Source organism: Crocodylus siamensis, chromosome 7 (genome assembly GCF_052110815.1).
Source record: "Crocodylus siamensis isolate JL-2025a chromosome 7, ASM5211081v1, whole genome shotgun sequence".
NCBI lineage: Eukaryota > Metazoa > Chordata > Crocodylia > Crocodylidae > Crocodylus > Crocodylus siamensis.
Genome location: NC_143401.1, coordinates 75,376,737 through 75,399,224, shown reverse-complemented (window position 1 = coordinate 75,399,224; position 22,488 = coordinate 75,376,737). Strand labels below are relative to the sequence as shown.

The following is a 22,488-nucleotide window of genomic DNA, read 5'->3' as shown; positions in this document are numbered from 1 at the left end:
GTATGTGTGTAAATAATACACAGTACATGATATATGGAGAAAATAAACTATACCCAACTGTACAATATAAGGCTGTATTTTTATCAAGGGTTTCTGGTGGCAATATAAACCACGAAAGCAAAGCTCAAGTGGTTTGTACATGTCACTAGAACCATGAGATAAAAAATATACCCTTATAATATGTACTGTTTGGGTGTATTTTATTTTTTATAATACCAACAAAAGAACATGATGCCTAATGTAAACTTGAACCTTTTTTAAATATTACATCAGTATCTGCTGCTTTATAGTTATTTGCATGTGTTCTTCCACAGTGTATCATCACTTATTCTTCCACTGAAGTAGTAAATGTGGCTAGTGTCTGTAAGTTCAGTAATGATAAAATATTTAAAATCTGGAGAATCAACTTTTTTGCAAAATCTCATTCAGCCTCCAGTTCTTTGCATACAACTTTCACTCTCAAATATTTGCAGGTACATTTTTGTGTCTACAATCTTTTGCAGGTGCATTTGATGTCCTTTAGGTATCTAAGCATCAGGTTGTACATTGGCACTTGGATATCCAAGCACCACCAGCTCAGCCTACTGCTCTTTGTGCTGATAGAACTAGAGGCCAGCAAAGTGTTAATTTGAACACTGTCTGGGATATCAGTTGTTAAGATTTGTCTGCTTTTACTGTAAAATATAAGGCTATAAAAAAGATTTACACATAGTTTGTCTATATGAGTAAAAATATAATTATAAAATAAATGGTTTTGACCATGATGTTTTTATCCTGATTTTTCCCTCTGTTGAAAAAGTAGCATTGGGAAAATGATTTTACTTGTCTAGAAGATAGTGAAAGCTGAGTGGAAAAATACTGCAGGGATACACTAGGATAGCATTAGTTTTGGCTATACAGGAAGGAGCTGTAGAATGATAATAGAAATTTACTTATAAGCCAAGAGTTTTGTTATCTGAACAGAATACGTTTATGAGCTTGCATACTGATGTTTATTTTTGTGTTGTAGGCCAAGCAGCATATTCTTTGTCCATGTGTTTTCCAACAGAGGGCACTATAGCTTAGAAGAATTAGATGCATGTGTTTTACAATGTGTTTAGGAGACCCTCATTCACCACTTTTTTTCTACTGTTTAAGAATGAATTTGAAAATGAACAGCAGAGTTGAAATCTCTGAGCTGCCTTATTTGCAGTGCTTCAGACAGTCTGCCTCAGGAATTAGCTGTCTAGTAGTATTACAGGCCTGCATTCTGCATCCCACGTATGTATTGTGAAAGGTGCTATAGTTTAGATAGTAAGATGAAGAATGGCTTTTCTTTACCAGTGATTTCAGAGATTGCTAGTGATGCCCAGATTGTATATTTGTGTGACCAACTAATGATGGGTGCTATGGCGCTAGAACCTCTAGGGGTTCAGTTTCAAGAAGTAGATTCTGTAGTGCTGCTTAGGTGTACTGTTAACATTCTTCTTTTTGCACTAGTAATGCTGATTTCCATTAATACAATCTTGATTCTGTGGCATTCTCTCTTTTGGCAAGAGGAGCATCTATGATGAAATGCTTAGAACAACATAACTGAGCTACCAAGAATGTGTACACATCATTCGCTTACATGAGCACTTTGCCATGCGAGGAACAAAAGGTATGTCATGTTGCATACCAGTGTTTCTGATTTATCAGAAGCAACTTAAAAATAATTTAGCAGAAAAAACCGAGGAAGGCTGGGGTTTGTTTTTGGCCTGCCCTTGTTGTGTCATAGCAGTACAAAACCAGTTTTCTGTTTTCTGTCTCTGAGGGTTTTCTCTGCCCTGTCATAACAGTCTTGATATATGCCCTGAGGTTTCCACTGAAGAAGGCAGCAGCATGGTTCAAACTGGCATTGTTTTGTACAGCCCTAAATACAACTATGAGAAGCCAGTAGAAATGAACATGAAAAGCAGTCACTGGAATAGCCTACAGCTCATTCTGACTAGAGGTTATAGCATAGTTTATGAAAATATAGCTAAAGAAAAAGTATTAAAATACAAAAATAAAAGAATTAAAAACCCTAGAAACAAAAAAGCTATGTTCTTTTTTACTTGGAATTGGGTTCCACTGACCTATCAAGTTTCCTCCCATTCAGCCTTGCAGTGCTTTGAACTGCTGACATTGAGACACTGTGCAGCCAGGCACGACAGCTGGCTCTGCAGCATCTAATACCAACACATGCTGTTTTAGCCCATTTCCAGAGACTAAGATAATGAAAGATTCAAAAATAATATTTGTTTTGGCGGAACTACATTTATAATGAAATAGATGCCCTTGACCATGGAAGAAACTGAATTTTGCAATGGGTCATTCCTTTCCTCCTCTTTTTTTCCCCTCCATACAAAAACTACTCTCCTGCAAACCAAACTCCAGTAGAAACATTTTGGAAGAAATGTGTGTACTTCCTGTTTCAGAAGTACAATAAAAATGCAGCTATACTAGCTGTGCTGTTTTATGCCCAAATGAAAAATGTAGATTACATCCTATGTATCAATACCAAATGGTAAAGGGCCTCAGGCATAAGGATTGTTACAGATCACTTTCATGCAAGCACAGTTTGTCAAGTAATGAGCTCATACAGTAAGCATCTTAAACAGAAAACTGATTCATTATAGTTATAAGGGCATTTTTAGATATGTGCCCAAATTCTATTCACCCTATTCACGCAAGCAGTCCCACTGGAATTAGTGGGACTGCTCTTCTTATCAAGGCAAGGAGGTTTTGACTTATAAAGTTTCCATTTAATTCTTTGTAAATAATTATGTACCAGATCATGCTGTGTTCACCTCTAGGTTCTTTAATTTGGTACTTGACGGTAACTTTATAATATATAATTTAATTTAAAAAACTGGTGCAATTCAGATGAGCAATATTGCTATTGTCAATATGATCCACATAATATTAAGTTACAGACATACTAAAAACTAAACAGTAACATCATACTGTTGTTTTTTGTAAATATCACAGATACCTTTTATCATTTTTCACAATGTCTTAGCAAAATTTGAATGTGAAATACTGGTAGAGCTAACTATAACATACAATACAGGTCCATTTTGCATTCTGTATTGTTGGTCCATATTTATTTCTGAAAGTACTTGTTGTGAAAGGAGGTATTCCAGAACTTACTTGCTTTTTAAAAAATGCAATAAAAGAATAAAACCTATAAAAAGAAATAGCTTAAAAACTTAAAGCACTGTAATCCAATGGGAGTCCTGTAAGATTTATGTACTATTTCAAGAGTAATTGCTCAGTAAGAATCTTATAGGAATGTAAAGATCCTTGAAGAATTGCATTTACAGATTTAATTGTAATTCCTCTTATATTCTTAAAGAAATCAGATATAATTGTATTTAAAAGGCTTCTCTTTAATACTCTTCTCCCCTTGTTTAGTCACTGTATACCTTCCTTATGTTTTACTGTGGCTGGCTTTAAAAACAATGGAAAATATTACTGACAGTTCACTCAGTTGCCATTGAAGTGGGCAGGATATTTCAGTTACACTGATGTGCAAATTGGTCATACAAGCTTTATAGCTTGTCAAAGAACTCTGTGCTATTTTTGTTTCAAATAACATACATAGTGTATGAGTAATAAATATGCTTAATACAGGGCATGGAAAAAGGAGGATGGGTTTTTCTCCAGTTCTGTCCCGCAGATTTTGTTTCCAGAAACCCTACCACAATAAAACTTCCTCTCTTCTATGTTCTTAATAGTCTTAATGTTTGGGGTCCTCTAGGCTAATGTATTTTTTTTGATATTTTTTCTTTTATTGTGTGCTGTTCTTTAGCCAAGGAGAACGTTTTATTACATCAAGTTGTTTTAGGATTTAAGTAGATTTTTTCTTGCTAAAGTAAGTTGCCTATTTGTGCATGTGTGTTTTTCCTCCCTTCTGTTCAGTGGCTTTTGATTAAAAAGTTGGTGTTTAAAAAGCTGAAGTTAACATCAATTTTATTCTTTATCAGTTTTGGAGACAAAGGTTTGAAATAAGCTCTGTACAGAATGCTGATCCAGAACAGCCTCTGGTCTGTGTGAAGTAATGTGTAGGTGGCAGTTAAAAGCAGGGGCCAGAGACTGGAGAAACTGCAGGTACTGATGTGTCTTTAAGTGACTAAGGGCAGTAGTCCAAAGTCTTCTGGACCAAGTGGCACCAGCTGCAGACAGATGGAGAATGTCTGGGCTCCATCACCCTCAAGTCTGCTCAGACAAGGATCTATATATTAGGGTGGGAGAGTGGATAAGAAAGTAAGAAATGGTAGCTGTGTGGTAAGGTGAAAATTGACATGAGCACAGTGTACTGGCAGTGCCTTTGATTGATGAAAGGATATTGTTAACAAGCCTTTAAAGTTTCTCATTAATGTTTTTTTCATTGAAAAAAGCCACAAGAAAAAAATTCCACATGGACAGTAATTAAGATCGATCCCATACAGTATGTTTAGTTATCAATTTTTAAAACCTCTTTAAGTACCTTATTTAGTTATTTTAAACGGTGCTTTTTATTTGTTGCAGTGAGTAGTCCTGAAAAAACTATAAAATTGGGTTGAGAAAGATGCAAAATACAGAATTTCAGGTAGCTATTTTTTAAAAATGCTGTGATCAAGTAGATTTGCATTTTAAGTTATAAGAAACCAGACACCAGTAGGCCAGACTCAGTGGTATTCTTGGATGCTTTGAGTCGCAGGAAGAGCACATAGGAGCCATTGTGTACTATTTTGTATGGTCCTGTGTCTGTAATATGCAAAGTATGTTGCTTGAACTAAGACGCACCATTCTTCTTTTTATGAAGTTATCACTTTGGCTACTGTAAGTACACTGAAATAATGAGGGTAGTTATGAGTTACTCATCCCTTAGTCACTAAATGGACAGTAGTCTGCCAAGTTGATGGGATCCATGGGAATATTTGATCTCTGCACAAGGCTTGACCTGATCCCAGCACAATACTTTATGACAGGCTACAGGCAGGGGCAGATCCAGAGGTTCCTACGGTGTGTCCAAGCCTGAAAGGGGGCTGCAACCACACTGGTGTGGTTGCCCCTGCCTTTCAGATTGGACCACACGTTGGGGAACCTGTGCGGACTTTAAAATTCCCCAAAACTGGTGAGAATCTCCCCCTTCCTCTCATGCTCAAAGTCACAGCCTCTCCCCTTCCTGTCTTCCCCACCTAGCACTGCTGCTTTACCTGCTGTCCCTGGTCAGGGAAGCCTGCCACTCCTGGCCACTCCAGCAGGACTAGGTTCAGCTGAGACAGCAGCAGCAGAAATGGGCAGTAGGAGTCGCCCTCCCTGAGCCTGCTCCCCAGAGGGACCAGACAGGGTGGGGGAACCTGCCCCTCTGCCTATCACTGCTGTCCCAGTTGAGCCCAGTTCCCATGCAGCCCAGCTGGAAGAGGCAGAAGCTGCTCTAAAGCTTCCCCCACTCCTGGGAGATCAGGAAAAGCGGCAGTGTTAGCAGGGTGGGTGAAAAGGGAGGTGAAACAACTCTGAGCACAGAGTCCCCAAAGGATCCTGCAGCATGGTCTGCCTATACCAGTGGGTTGGGGAAGGAGAGGTAGCTGAGAGCTTTCTTCCCCTACTCGTAGATCAGCTCCTGGCTACACGGTTATTCAGGTGATGGGAGTAGGCAAACCACTACAAAATTACTTCAGTTTGGGTCTGTAATTTAAAGAATCATTAAAATGGCCAATATTTAATTAAAATAACTATAAACTTAATCCCAAAAATGAGAAGACTTGATAGTCACTGAAAAGCAGGAAGCAATGTTCTGTCCATTAACTTTACAATAATAATACTTTTCATCTTTCAGGTGATTGCCAGAACTACTTGATCCAAAATATAAAATTTTACATCTATATTGAGAATAGCCGTTTTAATATTTTTTTAGCTTTTTTCTTTAATTTCAGTTTGTGCTTATCCTCAATGAAGTGTGCTCTCAGCACAGCTCTCATAAACTACTCTTAAGAGTAAACTCCTTTTTTAAAAAAGTGAGATAGAAGGGGAAGATGAGGGAGAAGAATGTGGCAGCAATTTTTCAATGCTACCGATCCACAATTTGATTCAAGTTTTTAATAAATCTGGTGGGTTGGAGAAAGTGCCGTTAAGTTTATAGTAGGAAAATGTGATATTTTAATATAGCTTTGCTTCCATACTTGTGGCTTTGTTGTGGCCACTGAACTGATAGATAGCTTGATGCACAGATTATGGCCAGGACATTAAAAAATGGGAGTCTAAACCTAGGCTTCTAAATCCATATTTAGGTAACTTGACAGATTTTTCAAAAGTATTTATGCAAAAGTAAGTTGAACTTTTTTACTGTTGGTCTATATATTTGGAGGATAGTAGTCAAGTAATAGTCTCACAAAATAACTACAAAAACTGTTCCTTTACATAAATATTATTAAAAAAGAAAAACCTCTATAGTATTTAAGGAGGACTAATACCATTATTCTTTCTGAATCAAGTAAATGTAAACAAATTTGATCATGGGGTCATTGTCTAAATATCTCAAACACTAGTTCATGTGATAAAGATAAAGTAATGCTTCACCCTTAATATTTTCGCACTTTAGGGGTGCTCTAAGTATAGCTGTAAAGTAGTTTGAACAGAGAGCAGCATGCACTGTAATCTACTGTATTAACTTTAATATTTGGTATTAGAAATGTATGCAAATTTCTTTTTTTATTCTAACAATTAGGTGAAGACTCAAACTTTTTGAATACAGACTCTGATCAGACAACACTTGAACATAGGCCTCCAGAAAGTCTTGTGAATTTTCTCACCGTACTATCTTGCTTGTGGCTTGGTATATTTCATAACAGCTTCCTAATTCAGGCGAGGAACCCAGTGCTTCTACCAGAATTAGAGGATCAGGGCAGAAGTCATGAGCTTGTTGTTCAGGCCAGGAACATAAGGGACTAGTTTGCATGAAGAGGGCACAAGCTAGAAAATTTGAGCCAGTAAAGTAAGGAAGAGGTGATCTGGGAGGCCATGATATTAATTCACAGAAAAACACCAGAGATCATGTTCCAAATTCTGATCTCATTTGTCCCAGCCAGAATCTGGAGAACTGTTGAACTTGCTAGTTGAGCTGCTGGATTTACAGTGGGTTAACTGAGATCAGAATCTTGCCACTTATTACTGACTGTTGCATATAACTTGTGAAAGAGAGAAAATCCTTCTCAATTCACCCTGAACCTGCAAAAAATCCCATATAAGTGCAGTCATTCAGGACAAGAGAATGAGTAGATTATGGCCCTTAATAGCCTTTTTTTTTCATAAAAAATGTTATAAAAATTCTACCATTGGTTTTGATAAAGTCATAGATTTGGGGACCCTTTCTTTGTTGCTTGCTTTCTGAAACTGAAAAGGAGAGGAATGCTAAACTGCAGTCCCATCTAAATCAAAACTGTAAATGTTAAAAATTGAACTATGTACGTGTGTCTAACATTTATCCAAAATGTTTCTTTTCCCCACAGTTGAGTTGGGGGGACCATCAATCTGTGTAATATACCAGGAGCCTTAGAAGGCCTAAACCCAGTCTCTCTCAGAGGATGGTCTTCTCTGGATATACATGCATAATAAACACAACATCCTTGAAGTCAAGCAAACTTCCTGACTGCTGATTTGGGAAAACCCAAAACAGGTAGCCAGTTCTTCAGTGCAGTGAGATTCCTTCCTGAATCAGCAATCAACTAATAGTAATCAAAATAAGCATGAGGCATGCCAGGATTACCCAAAATTAACTCTACCACTTTCTAAAGCTCACCATGGGCATACAGGGCAAAAAGATGGACAACTCACCTCAAAATGAGGCCTGTATTTTCTTCCTATATGCATAGGGAAAGTTCAAAGCTTCATCCTATATTCCGTGCTAATTGTTTCTGATGAAGAAGCAGGGAGCTGAGAGTTTTTCCTAGCTGACTCCATTTCTCCTTACATGGAGCATGCGATGTGTGCAGGGAGGAGGGCCTAAGGTTCTCAGTGTCTTCTAAGCAGTATATATAGACATCTCCTCAGTCTGCACCAGTCCAAAACCAGCCGAACCCCACATCTTGCACATCTTTTGTATGCTTCAGTACAGTCTGTTTACTCCTCATTCCACCATTCACCAACAGCATTTGGCTGAGAACAGAAGTTGAGGATTTTTTTCCTGAAATATAAAACCAAAGATACTGTGTATTGATTTTAATATAATATAATCTAGTTGTAGTTAATGTGTAAAATAGCACAGTTAATCTCCACTATGGTTACATTTCTTAATTATCTATAGTTATGTCTTCTCATTTGATGACAAGTTTCCAGTGGATACATAGATATGAAGAATAGCCAAAACTGTAATACTTCATGTTAAACCATCTATGTAGGCTTCTACATGAAATTCTTTGCTTTGATTTTTTTCAAATATACTGAGCCTCTGAAACGCCATTAAGCTCAGGGTTACTCAGCATTTCTAAGGGAAAAAAAAGCCAGTTATATTTGGGTGTTTAAATACAAGAATAATAGATGAAGTTCAGGTTTTGCCTCCATTGGAAATGTTTGTCAGTGTTCCTAGCTTCGTGGGTATTTTTGTAAGAGAAAAGGATTTTTTACTTTCTCTTGTTATGTAGCAAGCTGAAAATGAATATTTCTATCAATGTGAAGCATCGTGGGATTTTGAAACTGTCTGAGACATTCTTTTATGGTCACTTGACTGATGCCTATAACATTGCCTGCCACTCTCTGAAATGATCCAGTGTCTAAACAGATAGTGTAGTTGTAGAAAGACTGGAATAGAATCAATGTGCCTGAGGCTGCTCTCCAGATAGTATCTGCCCAGATAGCTGGGATGGCCTTTCTATCCAAATGAAGTGCCAAATGAATTGTTTAGTTGTTTATAGACCTTCTATCATTACATTCTTCAGTTGAGCATAACCTACAACTTTGATTTAATATTGGCTGTAAGCTGATTTTTCTGTGTTTCCACAGTATTTTTGTGGGGAGAGTAAGAAGACAGGTAGTTTTGTGTGGAGCCCCTACAGCCCGTTCTCTGTGCATCCATTTATCTTTTCTTCTCATTTTGTTCTTTTTCTAGTTGTTGGTATGGCAGGCCAGAGAGGTAAGGCTTTTATAAACTGAGATGAAGCCCTGGCTTTATTGAAGTTAATGGCAAACTTCCAAATACAATATATATGTATATATGGCAAATAGTTTCAAATATGGTATATATTTAAATTCTGCTGTTGTTGTCCACAAATGAGCTTTCAGACATGAGAGTGATTGGCCTTTGCAAATACACTTGGACCTCCAAAAATGTACATGTTATAAAATTACTGACAGAAATATCTGAAATACAGAAATGTTTGTGGGCTCCGATCAGGGTTTAGGGACACAAGTGGTAGCAACTATAGATTCATATAATATTTACGATGATTATGGCCTACCCTAATAGAATGAACTATGCCAATGTAATTTACAAGTAATTACATTCAGTCTAGTTGACAGTGATCTTAATTAGTAACTCCTAAGGAGAGTAAAAACATTAAAATTAAAATAGAATTAACATAGTTATTAAAATACATACATTGAATGAAGTTGAAATTATTGACCTGTTGGAAGAAAGAGGGACAGTGGAGTGATATTTTGAGTGTTATTACTTGAACTAGAAATTACTTTTTAGAGCCCCACAGACTGTTTCATTATACTTAAGGATTTTTGTCCTTTTAAAAAGGACACAAATGATTGTTGAAAAACCTGTTTTTTGAAAAAGCTTGTCCCCTGATTGATAATCTGTCTCATAATGTTTATGTTCTTAGCAACTGTTACATTTTCTCTAACCTTTTGGTTACTGAGAAAATTGTGACATGGCAATTCAAGTATCATGTGGAGTCTTTTGACTTCCTTGACCCTTTCAATCTGTTTTTTTGGCCTGGGTACAGCAAAGAAACTATATTAGTCTAATTGGTTGACTATCTCCTCCAAACAGTAGGCAAAGGTCAGACATCTAATCTGACTCTTTAAGATCTCTCAACAACCTGTCTTTGATACTGTGATCATGAAATTTTATTAGACTGTGGTCATTGGATCCTACTTCAGATATTGCAGGATTACCTTGAATGGTTCCTTTCTTCTCACCCCGATCTATTCTAGGGATAGATCAGAGGGTAGTGGGACACTAAAGAGATTTATCTTGTTGAGGTACTGCATTTTTTCAACTTCATCTTCAAGGTATATGGTGAAGATTATGGCACATCATAGCTCCAGGGCAACTCTGTGCATCTTCTTCAAGAAAGCAAAAAATGTCACATTGCTCAAAGAAACATTACTTTAAAAAAAGTTTCATGCATCTGCTTTCTTTGTAAATATATATTTGTGATTATCTAGCTATTGATCCCCTATAGGTACATCTACACATGCAAGTAAGGCAAGCCAATACACTCTGGAACATTTTGAGCTGGTGTAAATTTCTCCCAGGCACAGCATCTACATGTGCGCATGGGACAGCAGTAATTTGAGCCATGGTGGGCTAGACCTGGGCTAGCAGGGAGCACAGTGAGTCAGCCTTGGACTCCAGGTGGCAGTGGAGGGGCTGACAGGGTTCTACCCCCCCAGCTGACTGGGCACAATGTATGACCATGGTCACTTTCCACATGTGCATTTGATTGCAGTTAATTATTCTGCTTTATCTTGTGGCAGAGTTAATTAGTTTACTGTGCCCTAGTACTGGTACACATGGAGACAGTGATGCCTTACTGTGCAGCTAAGTCTACTCCGCAATACAGCACATGTGTAGATGTACCCCTTAAGCATCTTTTGATCTTAATTATAACTAAACGCCTGCCCTATGCACCACAATTTCTACAGTGAACATTTTGTCCCCCTTTTCTATTTAATGTAGAATAAGGACCGTGGAAGTGGAGATCACCATTTAAACCTTAGAGACACTAATTTCCTCTGATAAAACTTTGGAAAGATTTCAATCTGGAAACAAACTTTTGGTTTATTTCTAGTTACCGTATTAGGTAGCATGTATAATTTCCTTTCAAAAAGAAAAAGGTGGTGGTATTTTTTGTTTAAAGCACAGATGGATATATGATTCCAACCTGAGGATGCCTATGAATTACTTATAGTATTTATCTAGAGTTGGGAGGGTACAACCAGAAACAGAGAAGAAACTTTTGAAGGGGAGATTTCTCAGACTTGGGATAAATTTCTAAAGTTTAGCGCCTTAACATTCAGTTAAATCTAAACATGTTTAGGCAGCTTAATTAAAGAGAGTTTAATGGGCTTGAGCAACAGGGTATATTTATATATAGGGATGGAAACTCACTTATTTTGAGCATCCAATTTGAATTTGATATGTTGGGAGAGGGGTTATCATACAGAGCAGTATAAAGCAGTATTTTGGAAGCAGCAAGAGACAGACGCATGCTGGCTAGGGAGCTTGAAACCAGAAGAGTTCCTAGAGTTTTGACAGTGGTAAACTTGCTTTTGCCAAGTGCCACCCCTCCAAAAGCTTATTTTATAAATAAATCTGTCAAACAATATAGTATTCTGTGCATCTGCGAATAGATGTCTTCCAAGATGTGGAGTAATCTAGCCATGGAGTCTGATCCTTGTTGACCTCATGGAAAAAGCTGATGGCAAAACAAAATACTACCTGTCACTCTGTTTTGCATTGTAATGTATATATTTGATCAAAATACCCCAAGTCATCATTGGGACCCTCAGGTAGTACTGATTTTCTGCCACTGACAACTGAGACCAAATTGGAATCAGTGACTTATAGTTAAAGGGCTCTGTATCCTTTACCAATCTACTAAGCCATCCAATTCCCCACAATCATGTTTTAAGATGGGTCAGGAAATAAGTTTCCCTCATGGTAACCAGCCAAGCCCAGAAGCTGGAGAAAGCATAGTAGAGCATAGGCCGGGGTGGGCAAAATGTGGCTCGTGGGCCGGATGCAGCCTGCCAGGCCATTCTATCCAGCCTGTGGGTCCCCTAAAAAAATTTAGAAAATTAATATACGTCTGCCCCTGGCTGCCTGTCATATGGCCCTTGATGGTTTGCCAAAACTCAGTAAGCTGCCCTCCGCCCAAAATAATTGCCCACCCCGGCATAGGCATAGCTACTCCCAGATCGTCCCATGCTTGTCCAACTTCTTCTTTAACACTTCCAACAATGGAGATAACACAGCTTACCTAGGCAGTCTTCTCAATTGCCTCCCTCTTCTAACAGTGAAGTCATTTTTGCTGATATCCAAGCTGACTAGGCTTAGATGCAACTTCAAGACATTGGTCCATGTCCTGCTCTCTGGAACAAGAGAAAAGGTGTTTTTCCTCTTCTTTACGGCAGCCCTTCATATATTTGAGCACTGCTATCATATACTGTCTAGCATGTCTTTTCCTCAAGCTGAACAAGTCTATTTACTTCAGCCTCTTGTGTGGCTTGCCCTCAAAGTCCTTTATAATTTTGGTCGTTCAGCTGTGGGCTGTCTCTAACTTCTCCATGTCCTTTTCAAAATGTGGAGGCCAGAACTCCACACAGTACTTTAGATGAGGCCTAACCTGTGCTCCTGTGTTTTGTACCTCATGTTCCTACTAATGCAGCCCAAAGCCTCATTCAACTTTTGTGCAGCTGTATCAAACTAGAGACTTAGGTTGAGTCTATGATCTACCAAGATTCCTAGATCCCTTTCGATAGTGCTGCCATCCAGACAGATGCCATTTGTATTTGTGCTTTTATTCTTTCCAGAATATAACACCTTGCATTGCTCAGCATTGAACTTCATCTTGTTAGCTTCAGCTGAGCTTTCCAATGTCAGGATCCTTCTGAACAGCACTGTTGTCCTCCAGTGTTCATAGTCCTTCCCAGTTTTATATATTCTGCAAACTTGCTTAAGGAGTTTTCTCTTCCAGCATCCAAATCATTAATAAGCATGTTGAACAGCACTGGTCCCAGGACAAACCCTGTGTGACTCTACTTAAAATCTCCTGCCATTCTGACATGGATCCATTTATGATTACCCTGTACTTGTGGATATCAAGCTAGTTGTCTGTCTACCCTATAGTTTTGTCTAGCCCACCTTTCTCCTATTTGTTTGAAGACTGAGGCAAAGTAGCTGTTGATTAGCTATGACTTCCTTGGTCTTTCTTTTCTGGCCAGCCACTTCTTGTCTTTATGCGAAGGTCATGTGGGACTTTGTCCAAAAATTTGCTGAGGTCCAAATAAATTATGTCCACTGCATTCTCTTCATCTACCCAAGTAGTTACTTTGTCAAAGGAAATCATTTTTTGTGTGTGTGTCATCTGATCTTAGTAAATCTATCTTACTGCTTTTGATCTGCCTTTCCTTATCCAGATACCTGTAAATAGACTTCCTTATAACCTGTTCAGTAACTTCCCAGATACTGTGGTGATGCTAACCAATCTATAGTTCCACAGATTCCCCTTTTTGCCTTTTTTAAAGAGGGTCACTATGTTGGCCCTTTTCCAGTCCTCTGGTACCTTGCCCATCTCGTACAACTTTGTAAATATGATTGCCAAGGGCTCTGAGATCTACTTTGCCAGTTTCTTCAGTACCCTGAGATTAAATTCATCAGACCCTGCTAACTTTAATTCATTCAGGCCCATCAAAAGTTCTCTGAGAGTTTCTTTTGTTATCTTCTCCTTCACCTGGTCCCCCTTCTTATCTAAATAATCTTTATTAGGGGTCTGGTTGCAGCTTAATATTTTTGTGAAGACTGAGGCAAATTAGCTGTTGATTAGCTCTGCCTTCTTTGTATCCTTTTTTTAGGCATTTGTCTTGACTATTTAACAGTGGATTCACAGCTTCCTTGATCTTTCTTTTCTGGCCAACCACTTCTTGTTGTCTTTAACTTCCTTTACCAGGTCCAGCTCATTTTTTTTACCTTTGCCTTCCTGATTTTGTCCCTGCAAGTTCTTACTATTTCCTGGTATGCTTCCTTGGTGACCTACCCATCTTTATAATACCTGTATGTTTTCCTTTTGCATTTAAGGTATCCTAAAAGCTCTTTGTCCAGCCACATTAGTCTCTTACCATTCTTCTTGTGCCGCCACTGTGTCAAAATAGTTTCTTGCTGGGTTTCCAATACTGTGTCCTTTAAAAGTTTCCAGCCCCTGCTGTCTCTCATCAATTTCAATCAGAAATTCAACAATCATCACCCCTCCATCAGACTCTCCCTTGAATACTCCAGCACCAACATACCCTTTTTAGACACAATGATCATTATCCAGAACGGAGACCACAATATGCAGGATACCCACGTACCAAGCTACATATCTGCACAGAACCAGCAATCACCCTAAATACACCAATCAAGCTGTAATATACAGCCAGGCCCTCCGGTATCATCAAATATGCACGGAGGAGAATACCCAGGATCATCACCTCACAAATCTCAAAAAGGCTTTCACTCAACAAGGCCACTCCTCCAGAGAGATGGATTACACTTTTGAAAGACCCACGCGGATACCATGTAAAGAATAGCTGCAGTACTGAAGAAAAACCCCCATAAATCACACAACACTGGTTATGACCTATCACCCCTCCCTGGAACATATACAGAAAAGCCTCAAACAATTGCAACCCATACTAGAAGAAGACCCAATTCCTAAAGAGATTTTCCCAGAACCACCCATCCAAACCTTTAAACAGGCACCGAACCTCACCAACCTCATCACTAGAAGCAAACTTCCTACGGCCCAAAGCATACCAAATGGATCAAGACCATGCTGTGACAAGAAATGTAAAAGCTGCCAAAGTATCTCCACCACTGCCACAACTACTACACCCCACAATAGAAGCATCAGCATTCCTGGATCTTACAGCTGCACCTCCAGAAATGTCATACATTTCATCCAGTGCACCAAATTCCCTGATAGAAAATATGAGAGAGACCAAATAACAACTGCGCACTAGAATGAATGCACACTGGAAATCTATCAAAGACAAGAATACCCAATTACCTGTGGGGACACATTTCTCACAAGACAACCACGCTCTCTGATTTCTCAGTTCTAATCCTCAAATAGAATTTATAAAACACTTTTAACAGACGAGCCTACAAACTTCACTTCATCAATCTGTTGGATACAAAAAATCATGGACTAAATATAGGCATTGGATTTATCATGCATAACCTGCCTAACATCTGACTCCCCAGGTACCTCTCCACTATTTACCAGCTAGATTCATTTTCCCCATCCTGACTCCCCCGCTCCTCAACTGAGCTCTTACCCATTGACTCCTTAATTTACATTGTCACTGATTGGCTTTCTTGCATGCATACCAGCGTCCGGCTTCTTTACTATTTATTCCACCTAGGAAGAGCACACGCCAACAGCAGATGTTTCCTCAGCCTGATGAAGGGTGTTTGTGCCTAAAAGCTTGCAAAGAAGATTTGTATCCAACTATATGAGTTGGTCTAATAAAAAATATCAGATCTACCCAAAAAACCTTGTCAGACGCCATAGGACACCTTTATCCTTCAGTGTGTCTTCTCATGGTATTATGCCTCTTAACTTCTTAAGTCAGTTGAAATCCACCTTCTTGAAATCTAGCTGATGTTGCTCTGCTGACCTCATGCTTTCTCCATCTCAGGATCATGAATTCTATCACATCATGATTGTTCCACCAAAGTTTCCCATCACCTGGCATACTCTGCCAGTTCTTCCCTATTGGTCTGTATAAGATCCAGTAGGTGTTCCTATAGTTGTATTCTAAACTATCTGGAACAGAAATTTTGTCCTCCATGTAAGTTAGGAGTTTGCTTGACTCTTAATGTTTGGCTGTATTATTCTTCCAGCAGGTGTCTGGAAAACTGAAGTCTTCCATCAGTACCATCTCATAACTTTTGGACACCTTGAAGAGTTCCTCTTCCTGACTTGATAGTCTATAATAAATCCTCATAATTATATTGGTTTTGGTGATGATGCCTTTTAAACTTTAGCCTTCAAAGACTGTGTTTATGTGTATTTTGAAAACTGCTGGGTAGATTTTCAGGGCCCAACATGTAAATTAAAAAAACCTGTGCATCTGTCTTTTCTTAGGAATCCTATATATCCTAATGTAAATATGTGCTAATTAGATGCTGCCCTATGGCTCCTGGTAAGTTGCTAGTGTGACCCTCAGTGTCAAAAAGGTGGTGTAGCAATGCTTGAGAGAGTATGTTATCAAGAGAGTGCCTGTCTGTACAGTGGCAAAGAAAGCTTTTCAGTAACTAATTTGAAGAGCTTATGCTTTCCTTGAGAATAATGAAGAACTTATCTAACCCTACCATAAACTGTAAAATTGCATTTTTATGCATGTAACTCAAATTATTCATATGCTATATTTTTGTTTAAGCATTAAAGTTTTTTAACTTTTTAAATATACAGTTTGAAATTGAAGATACACAAGTATTATGTACACATGCAAATATAAATATATCTTGCTGAACACACAGCCCATAAAATATGTAGTATAAGATCACTCATTTATTTAAGGATGCTTTTTACTTCAGATAGAAAATGACACAAATCTAAATATTACAATACAGAGTAATGTGTAACTGTCTGTATGTTATAGCCTTAACACTATACTTTTGATGCAGAAAAGATGCAGCTGCACTTTAATTTCAAGCAAATTGATCCCAGATGTAAATGTTGTTTTGTTCATCCAAAATAGTGCACAGGTAAAACAAATATCATTGGTTTATAGTCCAATAGAGTGTTACAACAAAATCCATCCTCTTTTGCCTGGGCACCTATAAAAGCCTACTGGTTGTGACAGAACAAGATTCCTGGAAAAGGAAGCAGTAAAAAGAGATAGCTTTGCCTTTTATCCCTTTGGGTTACAACCACCTGTGATCTACTAGCTGCAGTAGGGGTGGATTTCTTCATGTGTCAGTTACCTATGGAGGGTAAAGCTAAATTTGCCTCCTTCTAAAGTTTTCATTATGTATGATTGTGTCCATCTTTATTTCTGTTTGGCATAAAGAACAAGGTGCAGATTGACCAGCTCAGTAAAATGGGCTTAGCCACAAAATATGTAGCTCTGCTTCACTGATTACCTGAAAGATCCCTGCAGGATCAGCAAAACCAAGATTGGTGCCCAGATGTAAGAGTTCTTATATCATTCCCAATGAGGGGGACAACACTAGTAAAGCAGCTCAGTCAGCCATCTGAACAACATGGGACCATAGAAAGTCAGAGTAAAGACAACCTGCTCATGCCAGAAAGCCATAAAGTAGATCATTTCCCTCCCTCCCTCCCCCCTCCAACTCGAAACCTGCACTAAGCACAGCTTCAGCTGTTCAACAGAACTATCCAGTAGCAAAAAAAGGATCCTTCAGGCCAGTGGTTCCTCCTTTCCAACTTACATTAACCAATTATGAAACAATTAAGCTGATTTCAAATTATACTATCTTACTACAGCTTATATTGAACAGATATAACTGTTTCATCTGTGCACTCCTATGCCGGTGTAAGTGGGGATAAACTTCTAAAACTTTAAATTCATTTCATTCACCAGTTTGGTTCTACTTATACTGAAATGGACAGAAGAAGCACTTCCTTCTGTTTAGCTCAGACATGTTCTTAAGTGGCAAATCCCCACCACCTCTTTAAATATAGCATAATATTTCTTGTCCACAGCTTTCATTAAATCATTTTGTGTGGGCTAGTTTGTTTTAAAACTTGTTTAAGCTAAACTAGTTTAGGTACCCATTCTAGGAGCTTAAACTGATGAAATTTAAATCTAAATCAGTGTATTTAAATCAGTTCACTGAAACTGTTATAGAAAGAAAAATAATTGGCTAGATTGTAAATGGCCCCATACACAAAATAGTAGGGGTGTGTGAAACGGGCCATATTTGATTTGGATTTGGCCCGAATCAGGGATGGTGGTTTAATTTGTTGATTCTGATTGCTGTCCCTGATTCAATTTGCCCTAATCCAAATCTGAAGATTTGATGCTGATTCAGAGAATCAGCGATTCAGCCGTAGACACAGCTTTAAGTGTTTTTTCTACATACCTCAAGGTACCAGGTGCGACTCATGAACGCTGTGATGCTGGGGCGAATGAAGCATCCAACAGGAGTGGGGGCAAGGGCTCCTCCCCCCATGTGCTCACCGGCAAACCCAGAAGTGGACCAAAAGTACTTCCAGTCCACTTCTGGATCCTCCAGGGAGTGTGCTGATGCCCCCCCACGACCTCCTGACTCAGTGATCAGCTGCGGGGGGATCCTGGGTGCCCCCCCCAGACCCAGAGGCACCAGTTGCCAAGCCGAGGAGGCTTGGGGCGGGGGGGCCTGGCACACTCCCTGGCGGACCTGGAAGTAGACCAGAAGTGCTTTGGTCCATTTCCAGGTCTGCTGCCGCACGCACTGCCCCCCCACGCTCCTGTGAGACGCTCCATCCCCCCACATCATCACAGCATTCACGAGTCACCTAGTACCTGGAGGTATGTAAAAAAAAAAAAACATTTAAAGCTGTGTCTATTTCCAAATCTCTCTGAATCATTTCAGAGGGTTCTGATTCAATTCAGAGAGATTAAAGGGTCTTCTGATTCAATTTGATTCCATAGATGTGGCCACTGAATTGGGCCAAATCTCTGCCAAATCAAATCAGGGACTGAAGCTTCACACAGCCCTAGAGAATAGTCACTTCTTCCACATCCACAGAGTTGACCAAATTTTTGTGACGTAAATGATCTAAAATGCATTTGGTCCCACCTAACAATGCTGATCTGCTTCCACTGCCCAGTCTGCTGCTCTGCCTTCTGCATCCTACTGTACCTGCCCTCCTTTTCCCCCCTACTCTTCAGTGGCATGAAGAGGTAAGTCATATTGTCTGTATCCTGAAATCTGTATTCAGAGCCTGATTGTAGGCGAGATTTTAACTGATTAAGGCATTTGGGGCTTACCTTGCTGTTTTATACCATGTTTAATAATAGGGTATAGAGCTATTTTATCAACATTAAAATCAGATCAAATACGTGTTGTGTAAAGAATTATAATATTTCTGCTTCTGTGAGTCGCTGCTCTTTATATTTGGATTGTAAAGCAGGTTACATAGATATAAATGTTAATTTTCTTCATTGTTGGGTTGCAGGAGCAGACGTGGGGGCGGAGAGACTCTCAGTGAACAGGGAGAAAGGAAGCATTTTCTGAAAAGAGGTCGTGATATGCTCTCAGCCCAGTCTACTTGACAGAACTACTGTATAATAGCAGGGCACTTACCTCAAATCATAGGTTGTGAAAACTGACATATCCATTCAAATTACTCAAATAGCCAACTGTTCTCTTGTGCAACTTCTTATGTAAGTGACACAGTGACAGTGATCCAGAATCTAACTTGCTGTTGTCTTATTCCAACTGGAATTAGGAAAGTTTGTGACAAGGTTAGGTGTAGCAGGAGAATGACTTTTGGTTGCAATGTGTGCTTTGTGTATGTGCATGATTAGTCAAAGTTAAGGTCCATCTCCCCAAGCCTGGTATGTTTTGTCAGCTCAGTATTACTGTGTGGCTATTATGAATCCCATTCCACCTATCCTGCTGCTGCTGTTTTTTGTAGTGTTTGAATAAGAAAATATTCTTACACAAGTGTTCTTGGCTGCATTAGTTGCAAAGCCACTGATTTTCCTACTCAACTATTCAGAGCATTGGAGAGCTGGGTGACTAACATTTTTCTTACTTTAAGTACATAATACTACACCCTGGGATGCCCTGTGTATGCACCTCTTCCAGAAATAGACTCCTTTGTATGTTTTTTGAAAGAAAGCATTTTCATATAGAAATGTATAAGGAAACTAATGAGCCTTATGGTCTAAAACTTTTCGACCTGTATGTAATTTTCATCCTGCTCTGGCTTTGAATTTCATTGTTCAGTATTTTAGGTGAGATCCTATGCTTCAAACATTGTTTCATCTTTCCAGTCTTGGGCTGTCAGGAGCTGAAGGGCATCTAGCATAACTTAGGCTGTGTCTACACCACAGTAAAAAATGTGAGTATAGCAAGCATAATGTACCCAAGGTAGCTTTAATCCAGTTAGTGTCAGCAGCAGTGACAGCGAAGCTGCAGTAGTACAAGCTTCATAGCAGGTTAGCCACCAGAGTAAGCACTCAGGGACCTGAGCTAAGTTATACAAATTCACTGCTATGGGTAGTATACCTAATGAAGTTAAGCTTGGCCAGGAATGGCTAGTTGCGCTGCAGTCACTTATCCAGCCATAGTATAGACATAGCATTTGATATCCCTGGGAGCCAATCTAAGCTATAGCAGCCTTACCTGGCTTGGTGGGCTACAGTGTTGTCCAGAATCACTTCAGGGCTGCATATTTTATCCCTGTACCCAACCCATCCATGCATCATGATTTGCATATGGGCAGGGAGGGTGCTGGGCAGTTGGCCTTATGGGTAATGACCACCATGCCTGTGCCACGGGATTTTCCTCCCATGCCATAATCAAGTTGTTTAGTAGGGCTTTTTTATTCTATTGCAGCCCTTCTCTATGCCATAAAGAGTCGATGATAAGAGAGGAAGTTTCTCAGTCTTTAGGTTTCTATATAGTTTACTATTTAAAAGGAGATAGAATTGAGCACAAAATTGGGTCTAAACTTCCTTGAGCTTCAAAGAATTTCTTGATTGGATCCAAATATTGCAGCTTAGATCTGTCTCCCTTCAAAACTCTTTTTTAACAAGATAACCAAAAAATAAATCACTCAATTATTAAGGAAAACTTAATAATTAAGTCATGTTTATCTACATTTCTTCAGGAAAAACTAGGCCAAGGTATTCTATCATAGTCAAAAGAATAATTAACCTCAAGCAAATTTATTACCTCTTTGGACAGTGGTTGTAATCATGTTTTGCAGAAAAGCTTTCATAAGGAGAAAAATATTCTTGCTAAATGTCTGTAGTGATCTTCATTGCCTGGACACAGTGGCCAATAAAATAAAATCTATTGACTGATGAGTCTGACTTCATGCAGCCTCCACTGTAATGAATGAAAAAAAACCCTATAAACAACAGAATTCCAGTAAGAGCAAGAATTGCTCTAAAACAGGAGGATTGTTCTAAAAGGAAATGATTGGAGCTTTACTCATCTTCACTCCTGAAAAAATAAGCATAAACAACATGCAAAGAGGTCAAATTGAAGGGCATACGACAACCTGGAAAATCAGGGAAGGTATGCGTGTTCTGACTGATTTCTTTACTAAATATATGGCAGCTGCTTCTCATCGATTCAGTGTATGTCTTCGTGGCGTACTCACCATGACCATTTTGTCTATAGCTATTTTCCCATTTTCCTTCTCATCACCCATAGGAAACTTTATGAGCATCAGTGTGACCTTTCCTCTAGCGAAGGACAAATGGATATGATTTCTTTGACCACCCCAAGTGAGAAATTGAAAAACATGGTTTAACAGCAATGTGAGATGTCCATCAGGATTTCAGTCTGTTGCCCACAGCTTCTGCCCACACCCATGTTGGGGTTGGGGATTGAGGAGCTCCAGCTGCAGCACAGGTGCAGCTTCCAGCCAGTGGCGAAGTGAGCTGGGGCTGGGCAGTTTCCAGTTCTGCCCAAGCTGCAGCCACAAAGATGGATAGGTATGGAGGAGTGACAGCAGTGAGGACATTGGGCTTGTGCAAAGTGGCAAGTATTCACTTCAGATTCAGATTCAACCGATTCAGAGGGACAGTGATTTGATTTGGAGATTCAAACCACTGTTCTAATTTGATTTGGCCGAATCAGATCTGAAGATTCGGTGGCAGTTTGGAGATTTGGCCGTAGACTAAACAGGCAGCAGTCCTCACCGTACTGGACACAGCTGTCTCCAGCTGGTAAGTCTGTTGTGGTGGGCGGAGGGGACGGGAAAGGGTGTGGGGGGGGTGGATCAATGCCTGCACACTGAGTGGAGGCAGCTGTGTTCAGCATGGTGAGGACTGCTGCCTGTTTAGTCTATGACCAAATCTCTGAAGCAGCACCTAATCTTTTCTGAATCAATTCAGGGGCTTCAGATGCAATTCAGACCTTTTAATTGGTCTCCTTATTCTATTTGGAGTCAAAGATTCAGCCACTGAATTGGACCTAATCTCCTCCGAATCGAATTGGCTACCGAAGGTCTGACATAGTTCCCAGCTTCCCAGCCCCAGTACAGCTCCCCTCTGGCTGAAGTTTGTGCTTGCACTCAAGCTGGGGTTGGGGGGTCCTGGAAAAAGCAACAGTAGCACCAGCGTATCTCCCATCTGCCTGGCCCTGGCACAGGCAAATGCCCCTCATTGCTGGCACATGGCTGAAACCGCCACACCTGACTGGAATGAAATTCTGACCTCCAGCTTGAAGAGGCTGCTGGTTCCTGTTCTGCAGCATTTTCATTTGGGGGCTGAATGGTAATTCAGCTCTTTTTGTTTCTTCATTTGAACCTCAGCTAACAAGCTCATTTTGAATAAGTTTGAGATTCTGTGAAACTTTCCTTGTTTTCCACAGCT

The 22,488-nt window shown here is 39.5% G+C and overlaps 1 protein-coding gene across 1 annotated transcript in view; it reads left to right on the top strand.

Annotated features, from left to right (window-relative positions):
• MGMT (O-6-methylguanine-DNA methyltransferase) overlaps window positions 1-22,488 on the top strand; it is a 307,777-nt gene that overhangs the window by 250,900 nt on the left and 34,389 nt on the right. The gene's annotated exons all lie outside the window — the stretch shown is intronic.